This window comes from Ranitomeya imitator, chromosome 9 (genome assembly GCF_032444005.1).
Source record: "Ranitomeya imitator isolate aRanImi1 chromosome 9, aRanImi1.pri, whole genome shotgun sequence".
NCBI classification, from domain to species: domain Eukaryota; kingdom Metazoa; phylum Chordata; class Amphibia; order Anura; family Dendrobatidae; genus Ranitomeya; species Ranitomeya imitator.
The window spans coordinates 141,408,033-141,421,549 of record NC_091290.1 but is presented as its reverse complement, the minus strand read 5'-3'; positions in this window follow the sequence as shown (position 1 = coordinate 141,421,549).

Sequence of the window (13,517 nt, the reverse complement as noted above, 5' to 3'; positions counted from 1 at the left end):
GGCAGCTTCTTCCTCTGTCAGCGGTCACATGGTACCGCTCATTACAGTAATGAATATGCGGCTCCACCCCTATGGGAGTGGAGTCCATATTCATAACTTTAATGAGCGGTACCAGTGACCGCTGAACAAGGGAAGAAGCTGCAGGCGCCCGAAGACCGTGGGACATGCAGGGACAACGTCAGGAGCACCGGGAGCACCAGGATCAGGTGAGTATGTGACAGGCGTCGCTCCGCCTCACCCGCTGATCCCCCTGCTTTCCATGACTCGAGTATAAGCCGAGAGGGGCACTTTCAGCCCATTTTTTGGGGCTGAAAATCTCGGCTTATACTCGAGTATATACGGTAATTTTGGAGTTTTTTTTTTTTTTTTTCCCCGTCACGGCATTTACCAATTGGATTAATTTGCTTCATATTTTGATAGATCGGACTTTTCTGAGTGCGGCGAAAGCAAATATGGGTATTTTGTTTTATTTTCAATGGGGCAAAGGGGAGGTGATCTGAACTTTTGTGTTTTTGTATGTTTTTCACACTTTTCAAAACTTTTTCAAAACTTTTCATTGTATTTAATAGTTGAAGGTGCGATCGTCCAATTGCCTGTGTTAGACATAGGAGGGCGTATAGTGAAAATTGTGATCTCCCATGGTTTTTTTTTTCTATATTAGCACAAGCCCACCATAAACTGAGCAAGGAGCCTTTAAGAAAATAAAAAAAAATGGATGTATAATTATTTACTTAATATTGTAAAAAAAAATCTTAAAAATATTTTTAATCTAGAAAAATAAAGCCACCTTGATACACTTAACCCGTGAAAGCTGTTGGCGGCAGGTGAAGAGATTTTCCGATGAAATATTCAGCAATAAACCCATCACAACACTTTGATGCGTTCCGTCTAGATAACAGAATAATCACTTTTTTTTTTTTTTGCTACCGAAATGTTTGTACCTTGTGAGAAGAAACAAAATTGTTAGTGATGGTTTAATGGCATGAAAAGGCTTCAAGCAGTGACAAATCTCATAATGGGCATATCCAGCCAACATCAAATAAAAAATCCTGGCATGACATTTCTCTCTAGTTCTCAGTTTCAAAGTTTTTTTTGTTGTTGTTGTTTTTGTTTTTTGTTATTAACTCCTGGGCATACTTATACTAAAGCAAAAAAAAAAAAAACTAAGTTGTAAAAAGTGATAAAACTATAGATGAAGTGTATCCGAGGACTTTGCCAGATATTACAACTCATGTTCTCATCCGTTACAAGCCCAGAGCGGCAATAAAAGCGATACAATGAAGAACGTGAGACGTAATTATAAGCAGGTTGAAATATATAGCGTTTGCCGTAAAAAAAAAAAAAAAAAAAGAATCCCCCCCTTGTAAAGAAATAATCCATGCTGGAGGTCTATTAATAAAAGTAACTAAAAAAAAAGCTTTAGAGGCTGATAGGCTGTAATACTCTGTTCTACCAGCGGGGGAGCTGTAGGTAAAACATAAATACCTGCGATCAGTGATTGAATGCACTTACAGGATGGAAAACTTCCTATCTTGGCAATTGTCCTCAAAATCAAAAGTTCTTGGCTAGGAGTTTAAGTTTTTTTAGTTTAATCCATACCTTTAGAGTTTATTATAGGGGTTATTAAACAACTCCCTTTAAAAAAAAAGGTTTTTTATTCATTGGGATCTGTAGAAAAAGTTTTAAAGAGTTGTTCCCAACTTCTGTCCGCAGGAGCCCACCGCTCCTCTGCCTCCTGCTTGGTGCATCGAAGGACGGATCCAGCAATACAGTTTCAGATCAGCACTTACAAACTCTATAGCAAACAGCTTGTAACTGTTGCACTCCTTGCTTCACCCCCTAATCCTTGCGCTGATGGGTTGTCATGACAGCTGGGGGTCTGCAGATGACCCCCATTCCTTTCATTACGATCCTCCAATGAATGCCGGCTTGTGGCCGGCGTTCATAGGAAACCATGATTTTTACTATATATGGCAGAACTGAAACCCTGCTGCGTAAAGCACAAACGATTAGACAATCACAGCTTCAAACCCATTAAGGGGACTATTAAATACAGTAAAAAAAAATTTTTACGTTTTTAAATATATTAAAAAATAAAAAAAAGTTCAATTTACTATACACAATAACTATGTTACTATATACAATTATTAGGTTCTGTAGAAGGATGTAGATCTGGGTATTTATTATAATGGAATATAGGCTGAACTGGATGGACAAATGTCTTTTTTCGGCCTTACTAACTATGTTACTATGTTACTATGTTACTATAATTCACCTCACTTTTGACCCATTGAAAATAAAACATTTTAAAACATTAAATACACACATATTTGGTATCGCTGAGTTCAAAATATAAAATAAATTGATCCAATCTGTAAAAAGGTAATGGAAAAAAATTAAAAATGCCAGAATTGCTCTTTTTGGTTGTCGCAACTTTGCAATAAAATACAATAACAGGCAATCAAAAGATCATATCTACCCCGAAATGGTATCAATAAAAAGGTCAGCTCACAGCGCAAAAAATAAGTCCCCACCCAGCCCTGGATCCCAGAAAATTGAGACGCTACAGGTCTCGGAAAATGGTGACAATAGGCAATTTTTTTTTTTGCAAATTTAAAAAAAAAATTCACCACTTAAATGGAAAAAAAAAAAAAACTATACATGTTTGGTATCTGCATAATCGTACTGATCTGGAAAATCATATTGCCAGGTCAGTTAAACAGTTTAGTAACATGGTTAATAAAAAACTCAAAAAACAATTGTGGAATTGCTATTTTTTGGCAATTTTACCGCACTTTGGAATTATTTTTCCACATTCCAGAACTTTATATGGTAGAAAAAATTGTCATTCAAGTACAACTCGTCCTGCAAAAAACAAGTCCTTATTCAGCTATATGGATGGAAAATTAAAAAATGTCACTTTTCAGAGGGGGGAGGAAAAAAATGAAAAGGGAAACTTGCCCGAGGGAGTTAAGAAACTAGCCACTGCTTATAGACTACAGAAGTAGCTGGTAACCCAGGCAATAATCAGTAGAAACACCTAGAGAACAAAGATGATTAATAATAAGAGGTAAACTGCAAAGTTGCTCGTTTTTATTTGCACTTTGCAAGTTTACCCCTTTAAGAAGTTCAGACAATCCCTTTAATGAAGGCTACTTTTACATCATGTAGAGGGGTTTCGTCATATGTGCTTGTATATAACGGTTCAACCTTATTGATAGTAAAGTTTCAGCAGTGTTTTTCCTTTTTTATTTTCTGCGCACCCAAAGTTACCAAACTTTATAAATGAAACTTTGTGGTCCTGAACCATACATCACTAGTTAGCGACACACAAGCCGGGATTTCAGACGCGGATCATTAAAAATTTGTTTCAACTCTCATACATTGTGTGATAACATGAAAAATAAAGCACGACCGTATCAAAGAAATAATACCGTGTCACCGAGAAAGAAAAAGGCCACATTGCTACCCTGGGAAGGAGGTGAGATGAAGACACCAGGTCTCCTCCATAATGAGGACGCAGGGTACTCGGGAAACTGATGAGACTCCCAGAGCAAGTGAGGAAGAAGAAGAAATGGACAGGAATTAGAAAAGGAGATTTAAAGCTAATACGTTATTCTAAAATCTGAGAGCGATGTCATTCTGGAAAAGCTGCGTGACCGCCAATATTTCCATCACTGCAGCTTATTCAGGAGGAGGAGGTGAGCTGTAACATCACCTATTGTGAATGGTGGATCCTGTGTTATCTGCTGTATATAGAGGTGTTATCAGTCATTGTACAGGAGGAGGAGGTGAGCTGTGACATCACCTATTGTGAATGGTGAATCCTGTATTATCTACTATATATAGAGGTGTTATCAGTCATTGTACAGGAGGAGGAGGTGAGCTTTGACATCACTTATTGTGAATGGTGGATCCTGTGTTATATACTGTATATAGTGGTGTTATCAGTCATTGTACAGGAGGAGGAGGTGAGCTGTGACATCACCTATTGTGAATGGTGGATTCTGTGTTATCTACTGTATATAGAGGTGTTATCAGTCATTGTACAGGAGGAGGTGAGCTGTGACATCACCTATTGTGAATGGTGGATCCTGTGTTACCTACTGTATATAGAGGTGTTATCAGTCATTGTACAGGAGGAGGAGGTGAGCTGTGACATCATCTATTGTGAATGGTGGTTCTTGTGCTATCTACTGTATATAGAGGTGTTTTCAGTCATTGTACAGGAGGAGGAGGTGAGCTGTGACATCATCTATTGTGAATGGTGGTTCCTGTGTTATCTACTGTATATAGAGGTGTTATCAGTCATTGTACAGGAGGAGGAGGTGAGATGTGGCATCACCTATTGTGAATGGTGGATCCTGTGTTATCTACTGTATATAGAGGTGTTATCAGTCATTGTACAGGAGGAGGAGGTGAGCTGTGACATCACCTATTGTGAATGGTGGATCCTGTGTTATCTACTGTATATAGAGGTGTTATCAGTCATTGTACAGGAGGAGGTGAGCTGTGACATCACCTATTGTGTATGGTGTATCCTGTGTTATCTACTGTATATAGAGGTGTTATCAGTCATTGTACAGGAGGAGGAGGTGAGCTGTGACATCACCTATTGTGAATGGTGGATCCTGTGTTATCTACTGTATATAGAGGTGTTATCAGTCATTGTACAGGAGGAGGAGGTGAGCTGTGACATCATCTATTGTGAATGGTGGTTCCTGTGTTATCTACTGTATATAGAGGTGTTATCAGTCATTGTACAGGAGGAGGAGGTGAGATGTGGCATCACCTATTGTGAATGGTGGATCCTGTGTTATCTACTGTATATAGAGGTGTTATCAGTCATTGTACAGGAGGAGGTGAGCTGTGACATCACCTATTGTGAATGCTGGATCCTGTGTTATCTACTGTATATAGAGGTGTTATCAGTCATTGTACAGGAGGAGGAGGTGAGATGTGGCATCACCTATTGTGAATGGTGGATCCTGTGTTATCTACTGTATATAGAGGTGTTATCAGTCATTGTACAGGAGGAGGAGGTGAGCTGTGATATCACCTATTGTGAATGGTGGATCCTGTGTTATCTACTGTATATAGATGAGTTAACAGTCATTGTACAGGAGGAGGAAGTGAGCTGTGATATCACCTATTGTGAATGGTGGATCCTGTGTTATCTACTGTATATAGAGGTGTTATCAGTCATTGTACAGGAGGAGGAGGTGAGCTGTGATATCGCCTATTGTGAATGATGGATCCTGTGTTATCTACTGTATTTAGAGGTGTTATCAGTCATTGTACAGTAGGAAGAGGTGAGCTGTGACATCACCTATTGTGAATGGTGGATCCTGTGTTATCTACTGTATATAGATGAGTTAACAGTCATTGTACAGGAGGAGGAAGTGAGCTGTGATATCACCTATTGTGAATGGTGCATCCTGTGTTATCTACTGTATATAGATGAGTTAACAGTCATTGTACAGGAGGAGGAAGTGAGCTGTGATATCACCTATTGTGAATGCTGGATCCTGTGTTATCTACTGTATATAGAGGTGTTATCAGTCATTGTACAGGAGGAGGAGGTGAGCTGTGACATCACCTATTGTGAATGGTGGATCCTGTATTATCTACTGTATATAGAGGTGTTATCAGTCATTGTACAGGAGGAGGAGGTGAGCTGTGATATCGCCTATTGTGAATGGTGGATCCTGTGTTATCTACTGTATATAGAGGTGTTATCAGTCATTGTACAGGAGGAGGAGGTGAGCTGTGATATCGCCTATTGTGAATGGTGGATCCTGTGTTATCTACTGTATATAGAGGTGTTATCAGTCATTGTACAGGAGGAGGAGGTGAGCTGTGATATCGCCTATTGTGAATGGTGGATCCTGTGTTATCTACTGTATATAGAGGTGTTATCAGTCATTGTACAGGAGGAGGAGGTGAGCTGTGACATCACCTATTGTGAATGGTGGGTCCTGTGTTATCTACTGTATATAGAGGTGTTATCAGTCATTGTACAGGAGGAGGAGGTGAGCTGTGACATCACCTATTGTGAATGGTGGGTCCTGCACCGACATCGCAGAATCAGCACCAATCCAGGAGGTAAGTATACGGAGGGCTATGTTATGTGGGGCAAATAATTGGTTAAGAAAGGGATGTCCAGTAGTAGAAACCCCTTTAAATTGATCTGCAGGAAATTAACCCCTTTGATCTCTGTAAGGTTCAAATGTAAAATTATTTCATTATTGTGTCAGTAGCGATGCAGCGAGAATTAGTATTTGACTTTAGAGGATTTTTATCTAGCAGTGGGCGACACCCAGCTCCATGGGGCAGTATTGTATTTTATTCCATGCTGTTATCCGCTATAGACGTGGTCTTCTAATTGCTTTAATTTGTTAAATAATTATTTTTTTCACCAATTTTCTCTCTAATTATCACATTCTACAAGTTCCTTGCATCTTATTCCCAGAGTTTATCCAGCCGTCCTTCCCTCAACCCGTTCTTATGTGCATGTAGCCCCCATCTAACACCACCAAACTACTGGTATAAGTTGTAAAAAGTAGCATAAAGTACCAAAAAAACAAAGACTGTGATGGATGATGAGGCAGAACCTTGTGGAGCAGATGACTCTTGTGTAACTTTTGCCCGGAGGAAAGTCTGGACTGGATACAAATGTAACAAACTGTCCAAAGTTGTAAAAGCCTGTGCAAGTTTTTAGAATCTGAAAGTAACTAAGAATATTTCCTTCACTGACAGCAATCAGAGGTCTTGAAAAAGGAAATGACATGAAGGCACAGATACAATGTTGCATTACTCAATGATTAGGTTTTCCTATTTTTCACCAGCGGGGGCGCACTTCTCTTCGGCCTCCTTGCTTCCTTTGCATCGGATGATTGACAGCATCTTGAAGTTTGTGGCCCCCAATCCAAAATGTCTGATGGAGCCCCCAAATATAACAATGGTAATAATCTTTTCATATGGATAAAAGGGACCTAATCTCGCACCAGAGTTAACAGACCCGATACGTCACTCCATGCAGGTGTCAGACGCTTCCCGACATGTCGCTTTAAGAGGAAAGATACAAAATAATAATGATTAATCACAAAAGGATCGCAGGCGTCTCATATACCGCCCTAAGTGAAAGGAGATAAATGTGGCCGAAGGAGCTGCATTCAGAATCCCTTTATCGCTGTCCTCGCATTTTATTGTGCCGCCACCTCTAACCTCTGCTGCAGCTTTAATTATGTCCCAGACTTCATCTGGTTTAATATGATTGACTAGAAAGACATCGCTTTGTGTCTCTCGGCTTTGGGCGCGCTGTGTCGCCTCTCCAAATTTAATAGCCACCTAGTAGTGACCCAAACAAAACCCTTTTGGCTATTGAAGAAGCTGCAGAATTACATCCAGCAGCGGCTGCCCCCACTCACTGTGACAGTGACCACAACAGAGCGGCATGTAGTGTCCTGACCAACACCGACAGCAGGAACAAGAGGAATAAACCGCAAACAATGTACAGACCCGAAATACACAAGCAGAGGAGAAGAACAGGGAAATTATCCAATTCATGTCTTATGCTTCTACATAAGGGCAGAAATACACGGGCTACTTGCACATTGAACAAGTCTGTAGGAACCTGTTCACATCACCAAGAGACTTGAAGACACAAAAGAGCACAGTGAGGTCAAAAATACTCTGCTGTAAAAAAAATCACAGTAATAAGCAAGTGCTAGTCAAAAGATGGAAAAAAAAACTGGGTATTTATTTGATACTGTTTTGCAAAAAAATGTATACTAAGCTGCTCCACTGTTGTGAATTCAGCTTTTGGGCTCCCTCCGGTGGTTGTAGAGGGTAATGCAGTTGTGCCTGGACTGCAGGAGTGGACAGGTGTATCTACTAATTGCAGGACTGACTGGGGTATATACCTTTGCAGGATCCTTTAGTCAGTGCCAGTTGTCCATTGTTCTTGAAGGATTCACTTCCCTGCTGGTCTCTCCAGTTTGCTGTGCTTTTCTACAAAGATAAGTCCTGGCTTGGTTTTTGCTGTCCACCTGCGGTGGACCTTATAGTTCTGTGCATTTTCATGTTTTTGTCTTGTCCAGCTTGGTCTGTGAAGGATTTTTTGCAGCCTAGCTATTTTTCTGGAGATGCAGATATACCCCCCATGTCTTTAGTCAGATGTGGTGATCCGTATTTTCTGCGGTGGATATTTTCTAGTGTTTTTATACTGACCGCATAGTACTCTGTTCTATTCTTTCTTTTTAGCTAGTATGGCCTCCTATGCTAAAATCTGATTTCATATCTGCGTATGTTATTTCCCTCTCCTCTCACAGTCAATATTTGTGGGGGGCTGTCTATCCTTTGGGGATTTTCTCTGAGGCAAGATAGTTTTCCCGTTTCTGTCTTTAGGGGAAGCTAGTTCTTAGGCTATGTCAAGGGGTCTAGGGAGTGTTAGGTACCCCCCACGGCTACTTCTAGTTGCGGTGCTAAGTTCAGGGTTTGCGGTCAGTACAGATACCACCTTCTCCAGAGTCCGTCTCATGCTGCTCCTAGGCCACCAGATCCAGGGCTGCCACTAGAAATTTCGGGGCCCCATACAGGCAAAATTTTCGGGGCCCCCTTGAGACTCCGCCCAGGCTCCACCCCAGCCCCGCCTCCAGGCTCCACCCCTCGAACTGTCCACAGTCCCACCGCTCTCTCTTGGAAAAACTCCACTTCTCACCAATCACACATTAACAGTTCCCATCACCAGATCACACATATAGCAGGCAGCTTTTGTTTTGGCCAAAAGATTTTTTAAGCCGCCACCATAACACGGTAGACACTTTTGGCCGGGCCCTACTCTACTGTAACCTATTAAATATTTGTTAAAATATGCAATACAATTTAGGTATATTTTTATTTATTTTTCAATTTTTAAAATGCCCAATAATATCACATAGAAGGAACAAATACCACAACACCATGACCAGATGACATATTACCACCACAGTGATCGAATAATATCACATACAAGGAACAAATACCACAACACCATGACCAGACCACATATTACCACCACAGTGATCGAATAATATCACATACAAGGAACAAATACCACAACACCATGTCCAGACCACATATTACCACCACATAGTGACTGAATACTACAATTCTGATCAGTAATTTTTAAAAAAGCACCATACTATCACCATAAGTGCCATTATACACAGGAGATCTGTAATTAGTATGCAGTGTCTGTGTACAGATAATATAGTGATCACTAGTGAAATTATACACAGGAGCTCTGTATACAGTGTATAGTGTCAGTGTATAGGTAACACACTGACTCACCAGTGACGTCTCTAGGTGAAGTCCTTCATCTTTCATCCAGCACAGACCGCCATCATTTCATCCAGCCAGGACTTCTCTCTGCAGGAAATAACACAGTTATCTCGAGCTCCGCTTGCAGAACACATTACTTAATTTTTCACAACTTCTACATTACACCACATGAAGAAGGCGACATAGTATCACTCTATACAGTAACAGGACCGCCCCCCATTTAAAACAGTATACTCAAAAAATAAAATAAATACATCACTGCAGTAATAATATCCCTAAATTAGCCCCTATGGTATTAATAATATCACCCAGCCTGGCCCCGTGTGTCTCATTCCTGGCGTCAGCCAGATATTCTCCCATCCTGCCCTCATGAGTATCCATTCTGCCCCATATGATCTCCTTATCCTGCCCCATATGATCGCCCCATCCTGCCCCATCTGTCTCCATCATATCCATCCTGCCCCATGATCCTGCACGATCTGTCTCCAATTCTGCCCCCAGTGTCTCCAATCATGCCCCATGTCTCCATTCTGCCCCCTATGTCTCCAACCATGCCCCCATGTCTGCAATCCTGACACTTGTCTCCAATCATGCCCCCTGTGTCTCCATTCTGCCCCATCTGTCTCCAATCCTGCCCCATCTGTCTCCAGTCATGCCCCCATGTCTTTCATCCTGCCCCGTGTCTCCAATCATGCCCCGTATCTCCATTCTGCCCCGTGTCTCGCATTCTGCCCCTGGGTCTCACAGTCTGCCCCTGTGTCCAGCATTCTGCACCTGTCACTGTGTCCAGCATTCTGCCCCTGTCACTGTGTCCAGCATTTCTGCCCCACTGTGTCCAGCATTCTGCCCCACTGTGTCCAGCATTCTGCCCCACTGTGTCCAGCATTCTGCCCCACTGTGTGTCCAGCATTCTGCCCCACTGTGTGTCCAGCATTCTGCCCCACTGTGTGTCCAGCATTCTGCCCCACTGTGTGTCCAGCATTCTGCCCCACTGTGTGTCCAGCATTCTGCCCCACTGTGTGTCCAGCATTCTGCCCCACTGTGTGTCCAGCATTCTGCCCCACTGTGTGTCCAGCATTCTGCCCCACTGTGTGTCCAGCATTCTGCCCCTGTGTGTCCACCATTCTGCCCCTGTGTGTCCACCATTCTGTCCCTCTGTGTCCAGCATTTCTGCCCCACTGTGTCCAGCATTTCTGCCCCTGTGTGTGTCCACCATTCTGTCCCACTGTGTCCAGCATTTCTGCCCCTGTGTGTCCAGCATTCTGCCCCACTGTGTCCACCATTCTGCCCCTGTGTGTCCACCATTCTGCCCCACTGTGTCCAGCATTTCTGCCCCACTGTGTCCAGCATTTCTGCCCCTGTGTGTCCACCATTCTGCCCCACTGTGTCCACCATTCTGCCCCACTGTGTCCAGCATTTCTGCCCCACTGTGTCCGGCATTTCTGCCCCTGTGTGTCCAGCATTTCTGCCCCACTGTGTCCGGCATTTCTGCCCCTGTGTGTCCACCATTCTGCCCCACTGTGTCCACCATTCTGCCCCTGTGTGTCCACCATTCTGCCCCACTGTGTCCAGCATTTCTGCCCCACTGTGTCCAGCATTTCTGCCCCTGTGTGTCCAGCATTTCTGCCCCTGTGTGTCCACCATGCTGCCCCTGTGTGTCCACCATTCTGCCCCTGTGTGTCCACCATTCTGCCCCACTGTGTCCAGCATTTCTGCCCCACTGTGTCCAGCATTTCTGCCCCTGTGTGTCCACCATTCTGCCCCACTGTGTCCACCATTCTGCCCCACTGTGTCCAGCATTTCTGCCCCACTGTGTCCGGCATTTCTGCCCCTGTGTGTCCAGCATTCTGCCCCACTGTGTCCACCATTCTGTCCCTGTGTGTCCACCATTCTGCCCCACTGTGTCCAGCATTTCTGCCCCACTGTGTCCAGCATTTCTGCCCCACTGTGTCCACCATTCTGCCCCACTGTGTCCACCATTCTGCCCCACTGTGTCCAGCATTTCTGCCCCACTGTGTCCGGCATTTCTGCCCCTGTGTGTCCAGCATTCTGCCCCACTGTGTCCACCATTCTGCCCCTGTGTGTCCAGCATTTCTGCCCCTGTGTGTCCATCATCCTGCCCCCCGGGCCCCCCTGGATCGCAGCAGCTCTCAAAGAAAAAAAAAAACACAACTTCTTACCTGGCCAAGCTCCAGCGCCGGGTGAAGCTCCCTCTCCAGGCTCCACACAGACGCACTCGCCGCCGGGCCCGGCGGCTGACAATGACGTCAGACGCCGGCGACGCCGGCGAGTGCGCACTGCGGCCCTATTCAGCCGCCAGCCTCAGACTGGCTGGCGGCTGTTAACTATTGACGTGCGGGCTCGGGCCCGCACGTCAATAGTGTGCCGCTGCCGCAGCGCCTGCAGGGGGGGCCCGGTGACCAGATGAGACGGGGCCCGATGCGGGCCCCCTCTGCTCACCGGGCCCCATACGCCAGTCACGGCTGTCATGCCCTGATGGCGGCCCTGACCAGATCACAACAATTATAGTAGTGATATTCTTGTACATAGGAGCAGTATTATAGTAGTTATATTCTTGTACATAGGAGCAGTATTATAGTAGTTATATTCTTGAACACAGGCGCAGTATTATAGTAGTTATGTTCTTGTACATAGGAGCAGTATTATAGTAGTTATATTCTTGTACATAGGAGCAGTATTATAGTAGTTGTATTCCTGTACATAGGGGGCTGTATTATAGTAGTTATATTCTTGTACATAGGAGCAGTATTATAGTAGTTATATTCTTGTACATAGGGGCAGTATTACAGTAGTGATATTCTTGTACATAGGAGCAGTATTATAGTAGTTATATTCTTGTACACAGGGGCAGTATTATAGTAGTTATATTCTTGTACATAGGAGCAGTATTATAGTAGCTATATTCTTGTACATAGGGGGCTGTATTATAGTAGTTATATTCTTGTACATGGGAGCAGTAGTATAGTAGTTATATTCTTGTACATAGGAGCAGTATTATAGTAGTTATATTCTTGTACATAGGAGCAGTATTATAGTAGTTATATTCTTGTACATAGGAGCAGTATTATAGTAGTTATATTCTTGTACACAGGGGCAGTATTATAGTAGTTATATTCTTGTACATAGGAGCAGTATTATAGTAGTTATATTCTTGTACATAGGGGGCTGTATTATAGTAGTTATATTCTTGTACATAAGGGCAGTATTATAGTAGTTATATTCTTGTACATAGGGGCAGTATTATAGTAGTTATATTCTTGTACATAGGAGCAGTATTATAGTAGTTATATTCTTGTACATAGGAGCAGTATTATAGTAGTTATATTCTTGTACATAGGAGCAGTATTATAGTAGTTATATTCCTGTACATAGGGGCAATTTTATAGTAGTTATATTCTTGCACATATGGGGCAGTATTATAGTAGTTATATCCTTGTACATAGAGGCAGTATTATAGTAGTTATATTCTTGTACATAGGGGGCAGTATTATAGTAGTTATATCCTTGTACATAGGGGCAGTATTATAGTAGTTATATTCTTGTACATAGAGGGCAGTATTATAGTAGTTATATTCTTGTACATAGGGGCAGTGTTATAGTAGTTATATTCTTGTACATAGGAGCAGTATTATAGTAGTTATATTGTTGTACATAGGGGCAGTATTATAGTAGTTATATTCTTGTATAGGAGCAGTATTATAGTAATTATATTCTTGTACATATGAGCAGTATTATAGTAGTTATATTCTTGTACATAGCGGCAGTATTATAGTAGTTATATTCTTGTACATAGGGGCAGTATTATAGTAGTTATATTCTTGTACATAGGGGCAGTATTATAGTAGTTATATTCTTGTATATAGGGGCAGTTTTACAGTAGTTACAGTATATTCTTGTATATAGGGGCATTGTTATAGTAGTTATATTTTTGTACATAGGGGCAGTATTATAGTAGTTATATTCTTGTACATAGGAGCAGTATTATAGTAGTTATATTCTTGTATATAGGGGCAGTTATATAGTAGTTACAGTATATTCTTGTATATAGGGGCAGTATTATAGTAGTTATATTTTTGTACATAGGGAGCAGTATTATAGTAGTTATATTCTTGTACATAGGGAAGTATTATAGTAGTTATATTCTTGTACATAGGGGCAGTATTATAGTAGTT